The 12,430-nt window shown below is 41.9% G+C and overlaps 1 pseudogene; it reads right to left on the bottom strand.

Annotated features, from left to right (window-relative positions):
* Window positions 1-11,133: 11,133 nt before the first annotated feature.
* Window positions 11,134-12,083, bottom strand: LOC144252470 (olfactory receptor 2B11-like; annotated as a pseudogene).
* Between the last annotated feature and the right edge of the window lie 347 nt (window positions 12,084-12,430).

Raw genomic sequence — 12,430 nt, 5'->3', positions numbered from 1 at the left:
AAAGAAAGATGAATACCACTCTTGGATTTTGTTGTTGTTGTTAAACTGGGGGTTGAACTCAAAGGTTCTTTACCACCTAACCCCAGCCACAGTCCTTTTTATTTTTAATTTTGAAACAGGTTCTTGGTAAGTTGCCCAGCCTGACCTCAAGCTTACCATCCTCATACCTCTTCCTCTTGAGTTTTTGAGTTACACTTGTGCCCCACCACACCTATCCCAGCTATTATGACTTCTAAAATGATTCTCTTATTAGGTTAAAAGTCTGATTGCTGCTTAAAAAGACAAAACAAAAAACCCAAAGTACATAGGGTAGTTTTGTATTGAATATGTTCTTGGGCTTTATGTGAGATTCTTGTAAGAATCCCAGTATTCTACAGTATTCTACAGTAACACCAGATTTGAAACAGGATGGGGGCCTACATGCCTTACTCCTGATTTGCTCTATTGGCACATTGTGGTCCTGTTGCCAACTGGAAAGTCAAAATTTTCTAAAAACTTGAATACTTTAAAAAATATTTTAATTTATATATTTTTTAGTTGTAGATGGTGCTGAGGATAGAACCCAGTGCCTCACTCATGCTAGGCAAGTGCTCTACCACTGAGATACAACTGCAGCCCAAACTTAAGTACTTTTATATCTATTTTAGAAAGTTTTATTACAACTACTAGAACTTGAACATTTGGTTTATTGTCTCATGTAGTGAAATTGAAAGAATAACACTAATTGACATTGTGTGTTCTTTGTGTCTAAAGTCATTAGTTGGATGAACATTTCTATAGTGTATATCATCAACTTATTTGCAACCGTTAGTTTTTCATTACAGTGTTTTATAAATGTACTGAAGAGACCATAATGCATTGTTTTGTGATTGACCATATGACACAGAATGAGAATTCAGTAATGAACTTTCCTATGGTTGGAAGAATGATTGATATTAGTGTAGAAACAGAAGATCTGTCCTTGAACCATAAATGCTCTTCAGCAGGGAGTAAATGCTCATATAATTAAATACCTATAACTATAAGCTACCATAACTTCTATATTATGATATGTAAGTAAGTCATTTTATGTTGCCTTTATAAGGTATATGGGTAAGGTTACTTTTATAGTTTTCTATTTTTTGATTCTTACTCTTTGTTATTCAGAAAGTTTTTCCTTGGAACCTATTTTCGCATTTAGCACTGTTTTGGATGCTGGAAAATATATAATAGCATTTTTATTTGGTATTTAATATATTTACTTTTAATATTGGACAGGTTGTCTATCCCGTTCTGTTTTAGAACATGAATATATCTGTAGGGATATCAAATTTGGGTTAAAATAAATAAAGGACCCAAACAAAAAGCACTTAAGTTAGAAAACCACAAGCCATTATATAAAATATGAGCATAAATCATGCTGTCTTTTGTTAAGTGGGTCCACATTTAGAAGGTCAGGGGCTCACCCTGATTATGAATAGGTTGAGTTCTTTTGTAAGTCTTGAGTGTCATAATCAATCAATCAATCAATCTATCTATCTATCTATGTTTAGTACAGTAATATAAATATGCAGAAAAAATTACACATACATGTGTACATATGTAATAGGGCTTCCAAAAGACAGAGCATCATTAAATGATTATAGATATTCGTAGATTTTAAAGCTGAAACAATCAGTTCACACTGGCTATTATTTTTTTTCAACATTTTTAAAATTTGTGCATTATAATTGTACATAAGAAGGATTTGTGTTACATATTTATACATGCACAAAATTTAAAAATATAATTTGGCCAATATTGCTTCCCAGCACTTCTTCCCTCCCTGCCTACCTCTCAACCCTTGGTCTTTTTCTTTAATTACCTCCCTTTCATCTTCCTGAGATCATCCCCCACACCTTTCTATTTCTTTTTCCATTCTAGCTTGCACATATGAGAGAATGCATATGATCTTTGATCTTCTAAGTTTGACTTATTTTGTTTAGTATTATGGTCTCCACCCATTTTCCTGCAGATGACATAATTTCATTTATTTTATGGCTCAGTAAAGGTTCATATTATCTCACTTCTTTTTGAATTCCTAGCATTAGGCACACAGGGAAGCTAGTGTTAGTCCATCATATTGATGATAGTAATAGCACAGCCCTCCTTTCTCATTCGCCTCCAATTTTGGTGTTCCTCATGTGTGCCTGCCATGATCCTTTGGGTGATCTTTCATCCTTGTGGTGGAATAGTATAACTTGCAGTAAGGATGAAGGATACTAAGCCAGAGAAGGAAACAGATGGCTGTGGAGGGAACTCCATTAGTTTGACTCCATGTCCATCATCTTTTTTCCTTGAGAAGCGTGGGTGCCAATTTTAAGCCAGAAAATGACAGCAGCATGAGGATTGCCTTCATCTTATAAAATTTTATTCTTCTTGTATGTATCACAGTATTTTTCACATGTGAACTATAATTCTGTATGTAGTATAATTTTGATAATTATTTGACTTTCTCATTTTTTTTCTGGTTGGGGATATGTTAGTATTGTAATAAGGTTTTTCATTAATGAAATAGGTGGATTAGATCAGGTGATTTCTAATTCTGATTTCATCTTTGATACACCTTTTAATCTTTTACAGTTATTTGATATGTGTTTCTTTTTCCAGAGCACCTAAAAACATTTTTTATTCATTCTATTTAGTTGTACATGGCAGTGGAATGCTCTTTGACACATCATACATAAATGGAGCATAACTTCTCAATCTTCTGGTTGTACATGACGTAGACTCACTGATCATGTAGTCATATATGCACATAGGGTAATTATGTCAGATTCATTCTGCTATTCTTCCTACCTCCATTCCTTTCCCCCTTCCTTCACTCCCCTCTGCCTTATCCACAGTACCTCTGTTTGTCCCTAGGAACCCCAACCCTTATTGTCAATTAGCATCTGAAGTTCAGTGAAAACATTCAGCCTTTGGTTCTTTGGGATTAGTTAATTTTTTTAAGCATGATATTCTCCAGCTCTATTCATTTATCACCAAATTCCATGGTTTCATTCTTATTTAAGGCTGAGTAATATATGGTTGTGTATGTATACCACATTTTCTTTATTCATTCATCTGTTGAAAGGCACTTAGACAGGTTTTATAGTTTAGCTATAACATTGATGTGGCTGCATCACTGTAGTATTCTGACTTTAAATCCTTTGGGTATGAACTGAGAAGTGGGATAACTGGGTCAATTCCAAGTTTTCTGAGGAATCTCCATGCTGCTTTCCATAATGATAAATTGAAAATTTCCCTTCCCACCAGCAAGGTATGAATGAACCTTTTTCCTACATCCCCCCAACATTTATTGTTGCTTGAATTCCTGATAATTGCCATTCTGACTGAAGTGAGATGAAATCTCAGTGTAGATTTGACTTGCATTTTTATAATTACTAAACATGAACATTTTTTCATATGTTTGTTGATGGTATTTTTTCTGTTGTGCAGTGTCTGTTCAGATCCTTAGTCCATTTATTGATTGGGTGGTTGTTATTGTTGTTGTTATTATTAATATTATTAGTGGTAGTAGTGTAAAGTTTTTGAGTTCTTCATATATCCTGGAGATTAATGCTGAAACTGAGGTGCAGGTGGTAAAGATTTTCTCCTGTTCAGTAGGCTTTCTCTTCATATTATTATTTCTTGAGCTGAGAAGAATTTTAAAGGCTGCTTCTTTGATTCCATCCCATTTATTGATTCTTGATTTTACTTCTTGTGCTGTACTGGTGTTGTTAAGAAAGTAAGTTCCTAAGCTTACATTCCTACTTTTTCTTCAGTTAGTTGCAGGGTCTCTATGTTCTGATGCCTAAGACCTTGATCCACTTTGAGTTGTGTGCAGGGTGAGAAGTAGGGATTTAATTTCATTTTGCTACATGTGTATTTCAAGTTTTCCCAGCACCATTTGTTGAAAATGCTATCTTTTATTCAGTGTTTGTTTTTGGTGCTGTTTTATATTAGATAACTGTACTTATATGGGTTTTTCTCTGTGTCTTCTCTTTTTTTTAATATTTTAATATTTACTTTTTTTTTAGTTCTCGGCAGACACAACATCTTTGTTGGTATGTGGTGCTGAGGATTGAACCCGGGCCGCACGCATGCCAGGCGAGCGCGCTACCGCTTGAGCCACATCCCCAGCCATATCTTCTCTTGTTTACCATGGTTCTGGTACTGATTGTAATGCCTCCTGTATCACTTTTCTTGCTAATGACTGCTTTGCCTATTCTGATTCTCTAATATTTCCAAATGAGTTTTATGGGTGATTTTTCTATTTCTACAAAGGAACTCATTGGTATTTTTATAGGAATTGCATTGAATCTGCAAAGCACTTTGGATAGTATGGTTAATTTGACAATATTAATTCTGCCTAAGATAGGCAGAATTAGGGCCTGGGAGATCTGTCCATCTTCAAAGGTCTTTAATTTCTTTCTTCAGTATTCTGTAGTTTTCATTGTAGAACTATTTCATACCTTTTCTTATACATATTCCAAAGTATTATATTGTTTTCTGAGGCTATTTTGAATGGGATAATTTTCTAATTTCTTTTTCAGTTCATTTTCCATTGATATATAGGTACATAAATTATTTATGGGTGTTAGTAACCCAATGGATTTTGACGTATTGTATCCCTGTTCCCATTTATTTCTGAAATTTTTTCTCCCCTGATTGTATCCGTTATCCAATCCTAATCCAGATTTGTATATTTTAACCTCCACGCATTAAAAGGTTTGTTTCTTGTCATTAACTTCTTCTTTCTTTCATTTATGATCTTATAGGGTGCAAGAAGTTACCTCTATTTCTTGTATTTACCTTGTACTCAAAAATATGATTTTTTTTGGTTCAAGGAATTGAACTCAGAGGCACTTGACAATTGAGCCACATCCCCAGCCTTATTTAGATACAGGATCTCACTGAATTGCTTAGCATCTTTTGTTTGCTGAGGCTGGCTTTGAACTTGCAATCCTTCTGTCTTAGATTCCTGAGCTGCTGGGATTACAGGTGTGTTCCACCACGCCTGACAATATGAATTATTTCAAAGAATGGTCATTGCTTCATGGAGAAGCAAATGAATTTATTGTTGCTGGATTAAATTGTCCATAGATGTCTGTTCAGTGTATCTGATGAATGTTTTCCATTTAGTTCTGAAGAATCTAGGCTGGCAAGTTTTTCTTTTGGGGTGGGCATGGTACAGAAAGGTTTCCCCAAACCTCAGCAGTGCAAAGAGTATGCAGTGTGGTCCTCACAAGGCCTTTCATCTGCCACAAAAACTCTGTGTTCCATATATGGCTCCCTCCAATTTTCACCTCAACCCCCCCCCAACACTAGACAATTTTATAGGAATCTTGTTTTGTTTAAAAGCATTGACCCAGGTGTTGGGTATATGGCTTAGTGGTAGAGTGCTTTAGCATGTATGAGAACCTGAGTATGGTGCTTATCTCTTTAAAAAAATGACTTGCCAAAATTATTTTTGCCAATGAAAAAGCTTATCAAGGGAGATTGAGGGATACTGGCTGATGTGGGCCATATGTGGAGGTCCTGACCTGAAAGCCTAGAGAAGCAGAGAGTCCATGAGTGTCTCCATGCATCTATTTACTCATTTTGCAAATTTGACTGAGTCCTGGAAGATAAAGTGCAAGTAGTTATGTAGGTTAGAACAGTGTCCAAGATAGTATGTCTGGTCTCCTTCATTTCAGTTAATATTTAGGGGTAAAATAAATTAAGTACAATAAATACAATAAAGAAGGCTCTGTAAAGGACACAAACTAGGCATTCAATGTTCACGGTTCCAAGACTGGCTTGCTTCTGAGTGAGGGCTTCATTATCCTGTGATGGCAGGAAAAGTGGGAGCAAGGTGCTACCAGAGGCATTGGATTAAGTGCAGGGATATGAAATAATGCCACAGGCCCTGGGGGGAGGGAGAAAAATCAAGGGAAGGTACAAAAGGATTACGGAGATCATTGCCTGGTCATGGGGACTGTGGACCATGGTGAGTATTTTGAACTTTATTCTAAGAGGAATAGGAAGTCATCTGTGCCTGAATCAGGGTGGGTGTCATGGGTTGACTCCTGGTATAAACTTTCTTCATTGAACTGATTTTGTTTTAACCCAACTGTTATGTTGTTCTCCCATTTTCATTATATCAAGGTCTCTAATTTTGTTGGACCATTCATTTAATGAAGACTTTTTGTGTTCCTTATGTTACCACGTTTCTCTGATTCTTCTTGACCCTAGTATCTTGAAACGGTGCATGCACATTTGAAGAAACCATTACTTCTCCCAGACTTAAGGACTTATTTGAGGATGGGAAAGCTTTTTCCTGCAGAGCAGTACGGGAGAACATGCTGACCTAGTATAGCACTGGTCTAGTGGCATGGAGCAACATCTTTGTTTTCTGAGGTTGAAGGATGCATTGCTTCTCTTTTAGCAGGCACAACTGTTGGAAACATGAGAACCTTCATGGTCATTGGTGGCTAGAGCTATGGGAAATCTAGAGTTGCTATGAGGACTAGCTGGGTCATAGATAGTGCCTCTAGATCCATGCAGAGAAGACTAGAAAAGGTGAAAGACGTATGGGCCAGGCAGTGTGCACACTTTGGTGCAGTGTCAGCTGCAGGCATGTGCAATATAGACAGGCTACCTGTGGGCAGAGAAGTAGTAAGGAAAAGCTAGGACCAAGGACAGAAACCAGGGCTGGCAAAGAGTGCCTTTGAGGTGGTACCTAGTTTGTTAAAGCACAGGACTGTAAGATCAAATCTTATTGTAGACACCTAGGGCTTCAGGGAAGGACCAGAAGTAGAGCTTTGCCTGGCTTCTGTGTATCTACACCCCTTTCTGGGGTGTTCAGAGGTGCTGAACTCAGCGTCCTACTGAGTAGGCCTCCCACAGCCAGACCTAGGCAGGGCCTCCTCAGGGGGCAGAAGGACCTTATGCTCCCCAGGATCAGCACTGCCCCTGGGAGCTCTTCATGGATGGCTGCCACTGTGAGTCCTGGCTTGCTCTGACCTGTGGCCTGTGGTTGTGGCTTCCTCTATCTCTGGCTGCTGTGGACACATGGCCTTTCTTTGGCTTTGGACCTTGTTCTTCACAATCTTCAAGTTCTCCTCCCTCTTCCTCACAAGCCTGGTCCTTCCTCATCTTTTCAGTTCATGCCAATGGCCCCCGTTCTGAGAAGCCATCTTTGGTTACCTTAACTGAAGTGGGCTTTCCCGACGACTACCACATTTTAAAATTTCAAATTAAACTAAAGTTGTCAAATAAAAATTGAACATATCTATGGCACACATGGTGAGTTTTTAAAATATGTATACATGGTGGAATGGCTAAATCAAGCTCACCTGACCTACTTGGTGGGGTTTGGCATCAGAGCCCCTGGGTAACAACACAGTATTGTTTTCTGGAGTCGCTACCTGGACCACAGGGCTCTTGAGAGCCTATCTGAAGCCGTGTAGCCTCTGACCAACATCTCTCCAGGCCCACAGTCTCTATTTTCTGCTTGTGTAAGTTTGATTTCCAGTTATTTACTTATGTAGTAAAGATCAGAAGTTTATTTCCCATGGCTCTGGACTCTAGGAGGCCCATGATACGGGGCCAGCAGGCTGCCCGCCATCGGTGTGGCCTGCTCTTTGCTGTTTCCTCCTGTGGTAGAATGAGGAAGGGGTGAGCCAGGGCTGGGCTGCTGTAGGTTCTGCAGGCGACATCACCTGTCTGTTCGACTCACTTCACCTGCTGGGGATTCATCCTTGACGATGGCAGCATGGACTCCCTTCCAAAGTCTGGATAGTATTCTCCTGGGTGCACACTTCTCAATTCATCAGGTGTCCGAGGACATTTATGGTGACCCCACAAGTTCACCCTGGGTGCCTCCCTGAATGGCAGCCTTTGAACTACTGAGTTTCCTGATGTCTCAGGCCCTAAAGAAGCATAACTACCTGGAAACTACCATCTTCCTACAACCTGGTCTGGAAGGTGGAGATCGTCTTCCACTGCATTCTGTCACGCATGTCATGAAGACCAGTGCTGGTTCATTGGGTGGAAAATTAGTCTCTACCTTCTAGAGTTTGAGACAAGTTTTTTTTTTAATTTTTTTTTATTATTTTGTTACTAGGTATTCAACCCAGGGTGCTTAAACATTGAGCCATATTCCCAATCCCTTTTTCTTTCTTTCTTGTCTTTTTTTTTTTTTTTTTTTGCAGAGCATGTGTATTTTATTAGAGACAGGTTCTCACTGAGTTTCTGAGGGCCTTGCTAAGTTGATTGAACGCAGAGGTGCTTAACCACTGAGCAACACCCCCAGCAACCCTCTATGTTTTATTTTGAGACAGACTTCACTAAGTGTCTCAGGACCTCACTAAGTAGCTGAGGGTGATTTTGAACCCACGATCTTCCTGCTTCAGCCTGGTATTATAGGCATGATCCACTGTGCCAGGCTTAGAGCACTTTTTGAACTAGCACATCTGTTTTGAGAAGTGCAGTTCTTAGTACTCTCAGATGTTTCCCAGAACAAGATCACCTCCTCAGAGTGCTGCATTACAGGCTGCCTCCTGTCGAATTGTGACTTGCACCCATGCATTTACTAAAATGCTCCTCTATGCCAGTCTGGATCCTCCAAAAGGTAATTATAAGGGGCTCTGAGGTATTTATTATCCAGTGACTCTGTGGCAGTCCATTGGAAAAAATTCTTTGTGGTCCTGATACCTGCAATAGTTATTCATCTTTTCCTCATATTTTAACATCAAATCCTACAGCCTTGTGGACTTATATTTTATTTTTGCCTTTAGTGTCAGAAAGCTCATCACGATTTTTCCTTCTTTCTTAAGTTTTAGACGTTCATTGTTATTTTCTGGGTTTGGCTATGTTAACATTTGACAAAAACAAGACAGGAGTAAAAAAAAAACATATTTAGTGTAAATGAATCTATAACATGAAGAAAGAAACTGCCAACTTGGAATTCTGTCCTGGAGCCTCCCTTCTCTGCAGGAGGTATCAGGCAGACATCGAGTTTCTGCCTGCTCTTGCTAGCTGCTGGCATATCTTGAGAGGGCAGCCCTCCTGTGGGGTTAGGAGGGCCCAGCCAGGTGGTGAGCATAGGTGCACTGGGCTGCTCGCCTGGACCCCAGGCCTTCTATGAAAGCTAGCTATACTTCTACCTTGAAGTTATTATTTATTTATTTATTTTTAAAAGAATAGCCCTCCGTTTAGTTAAGATTTCGTTTTTACTTCCACATAGTTTCACAAGCTTTCGGGATATACTTTTGCACACATTTTACCACACTTAAAACTTAAATTTTTGAGCCTGTGTAAATGGTGGTTTTTAACTTTAACTTTCGGTTGCACATTGCTCACGTAGAGAAAGCACTCTGGCCTCCAATCACTGATCACTGAAGCTGGCTGCTGCTTGTTTCTCTGCCTACTGTCCTCTACTAGGCACAGGCTGTCCCTTAGGTCAGGGTATTAAACACCCCACACAGATTCCAGCATCCAGGCGAGCACCCAGCAGAGGGCTCCAGAAAAGGCAGCTCTGAACGTGTGCAGAGTGCCCAGAGCACTACACTGCAGGGCCCTGGGTGTGCATGCATGCACAGAGGGGGGGGCGGGGAGCGGAACTTCCTTGGCTACAGTGGGTTCCAGTGGCGTGATCCTTCGCTTCCTCAGGTCACATTTCAGGAAAATACTACATTTCGTTCAGGAGTTTTTCATCTGCGTTGATCAAGGTCATTAATTTGTGGCCTTCTCACCTTGACATGTCCTCTTCAGGTTTTGGTTAGGCTCAGCATGTGTGTGTCCCTGGTACCAGTCAGCTCCTCCTCCCTGCTGTGACCCAAACACTCCGCAAGACCAGCCTGGAGGCAGAGGAGCTTGTGTGGGCTCAGGGTCTCAGAGGGCCAGTCAAGATCCCTGGCTCCTTGCTCTGAGGTGAGGGAGCATCATGGGGGAAGTTGTGGCGCAGGGAAGTTGCCCAGCCAGGGCGACCTTCAAGCAGAGAGAGGGAGGGCCAGGGAGACCCTCTGTCATGGCATGGCCACGCCCACAGCAGCGCACCACCCATGGCCACGCCTCCAGCAGCGCACCACCCCATGACCACGCCCCCATCTACGCCCCCCGTCCACGCCCCCACGCCCCCCTTCCACTCTCCCCCCATCCTTCCAAAGCCTCAGCCCTTTCAATGGTGTTACCCACTGGTTAGGTCATTGCACCTTGAAACCTTCTTGCCCCAAGGGAGGAGCTTTTGGTAGACAAAATACATCCTAACCATAACACCCTCTCTTTATATCATAGAATTCAACTGGGAATCCTGCGCTTCTCTTTGTTGCAAGGCTTTTCATTTACTGATGGAATCTCATTGCTGTTGGTCTGTTTAGGTTTTCTATGTCCTCTTGGTTCAATTTGGGTAGCTTATCTTGAAAAATTTTAAAAGTTTTATTGTTCTAACCGTCATTAGTATGTATAGCTTGCATTCTCAACTGGAAAAATCCTTTTGTAAGGTAAGAGATTATGGTGTATTTTCCCTGTCCTTGGAACCTGATGTGGAGTCTTACATATCCAGAGTGGGTTTGGTGTCACTAGTTGCCAGTCAATGGTGGGAAAACTTTGCAAAGAAGGAAATTTGAGCTATGGAAAAAAAATTATCTGTGTTCACAGGAAGAAAGCACTCCTCTTCATTCTTGTAAGATTTTGAAAAATCTATGTGGAATTCATCTTCAAATCTATGAAGACCCTGCATTTATTATAAGCAAATAAGATAGTTTCACACTGTATTATATATGCTTAGGAGTAATGGGAAAGGAAGGGAGCTTAAGAGGGGACAAACAGAAGAGAAATAGAAATGGAGAAAGAGGAAAAGGGGCAAGAATCCGGAAGTTCGAAATTAATTCATCTGACAAATATTTGTTTCACACCAGCACACTAAAACCTTTCTCAAAAACACATGGTTTCTTGTAATTACACACTTGTGAGTGATTTCATCAGTAGACATGGGATTTTAGGCACTGTGACCACAGGGAGGTGTTGAGGCAGTGGATCTCACAGTACCTACCCACTGTGCATTTTCAGCCCCTTGTGGGAAGGCACTCTGCACGTGACTACTGCCTCCTGCTATCCAGGTGATGGACATGGCCATGACATGGATCTTCATCTTCTGCAGGGCTTCCAGGCCCTGGCCAAGAGTCTCCTGAGAGCTCCCTTCACGTCCTTATTCCTCAGGGTGTAGATGAAGGGATTGAGGGTGGGTGTGATTATGGAGTAGAAGAGGGAGATGAACTTGCCCTGCTCTTGGGAGTAGCTGGAGGGGGGCTGTAGATACATGTAGATGGCAGGCAGGTAGAAGAGGGAGACCACCACCAGGTGGGAGGAACAGGTCCCAAAGTCCTTGTGCCGTGCCATGGAGGTCTGGATCCTGAGCACAGCCCGGGCAATGAAGCCATAGGAGAGGAGGATGAGAGCCAGGGGGACAAGCACAAAGAAGGCCACCAGAACGGCCAGTGTGGTGTCATTCACTGCGGTATCCGCACACGACAGCTTGATCATAGCTGGCACCTCACAGAAGAAGTTGTTCAGCACCTGCCACCCACAGAAGGGCAGCTGGACTGTCAGGACCACTTGAACAAGGGAGTTGCCAAAGCCACTGAGCCAGGCCACAGCCACAAGCTACTGGCAGAGAGGGCGGTGCATGATAATGGCATACCGCAGGGGCTCACAGATGGCCACGTAACGGTCATGGCAGCCAGGACGATGCACTCGGTGCACCCCAGCCAGTGGAAAATGGCATACTGCATGGTGCAGCCACCGTAGCTGATGGTCTTCCTGGAGCTGCCCATGTTGTCCAGCATCTGGGGGACCGTGGTGGTCGTGTAGCACAGGTCCAGGAAGGACAGGTGGCTGAGGAAGATGTACATGGGGCTCTGCAGCTGGGCATCTAGCCGGGACACCAGGATGATGGAAATGTTTCCCAGCATGGCCAGAATGTAGGACACCAGGAGGACCACGAAGAGAGGAAGTTCTAGCCATGGTCTGTCAGAGACGCCCAGAAGGATGAAGTCCTTTGGAGGATCCCACAGGAAGCTCTGGTTGTCACTTCTCATGGTGAGGCATCTTGTGGCACCTGTGATGAGTCAAGAGAGTGGGAATGAATGAGTCCTGTCAGAAGGTAATCATCATTTTACACCTGTCTGACCTTTCTGACCTCTGCAGTCACTGGGACTGGGGGAGTCAGACAACTGCACCTGTGTCCTCACTTCCCTTCCTTCTCTGTGACCATGCCCCCTCATGTTTCCAACATCAGTGTCTGCATCTGCTAAGATGGGGAGTAGAGCCTCAGGTGGCCAAGGGACTGGGGTGAGGGGACGCACACATGACAGGTTTATTTGAGTTGGACTGCTTCAGTTCTTTGCAGACACACTCAGGGGAATTGTCCACTCTCAGGCTTTAT

The sequence above is a fragment of the Urocitellus parryii genome, unplaced genomic scaffold, assembly GCF_045843805.1.
Source record: "Urocitellus parryii isolate mUroPar1 unplaced genomic scaffold, mUroPar1.hap1 Scaffold_43, whole genome shotgun sequence".
Classification (NCBI taxonomy): Eukaryota; Metazoa; Chordata; class Mammalia; order Rodentia; family Sciuridae; genus Urocitellus; species Urocitellus parryii.
Note: the sequence above shows the minus strand (reverse complement) of the source record. Positions and strands in the feature narration are given on the sequence as shown.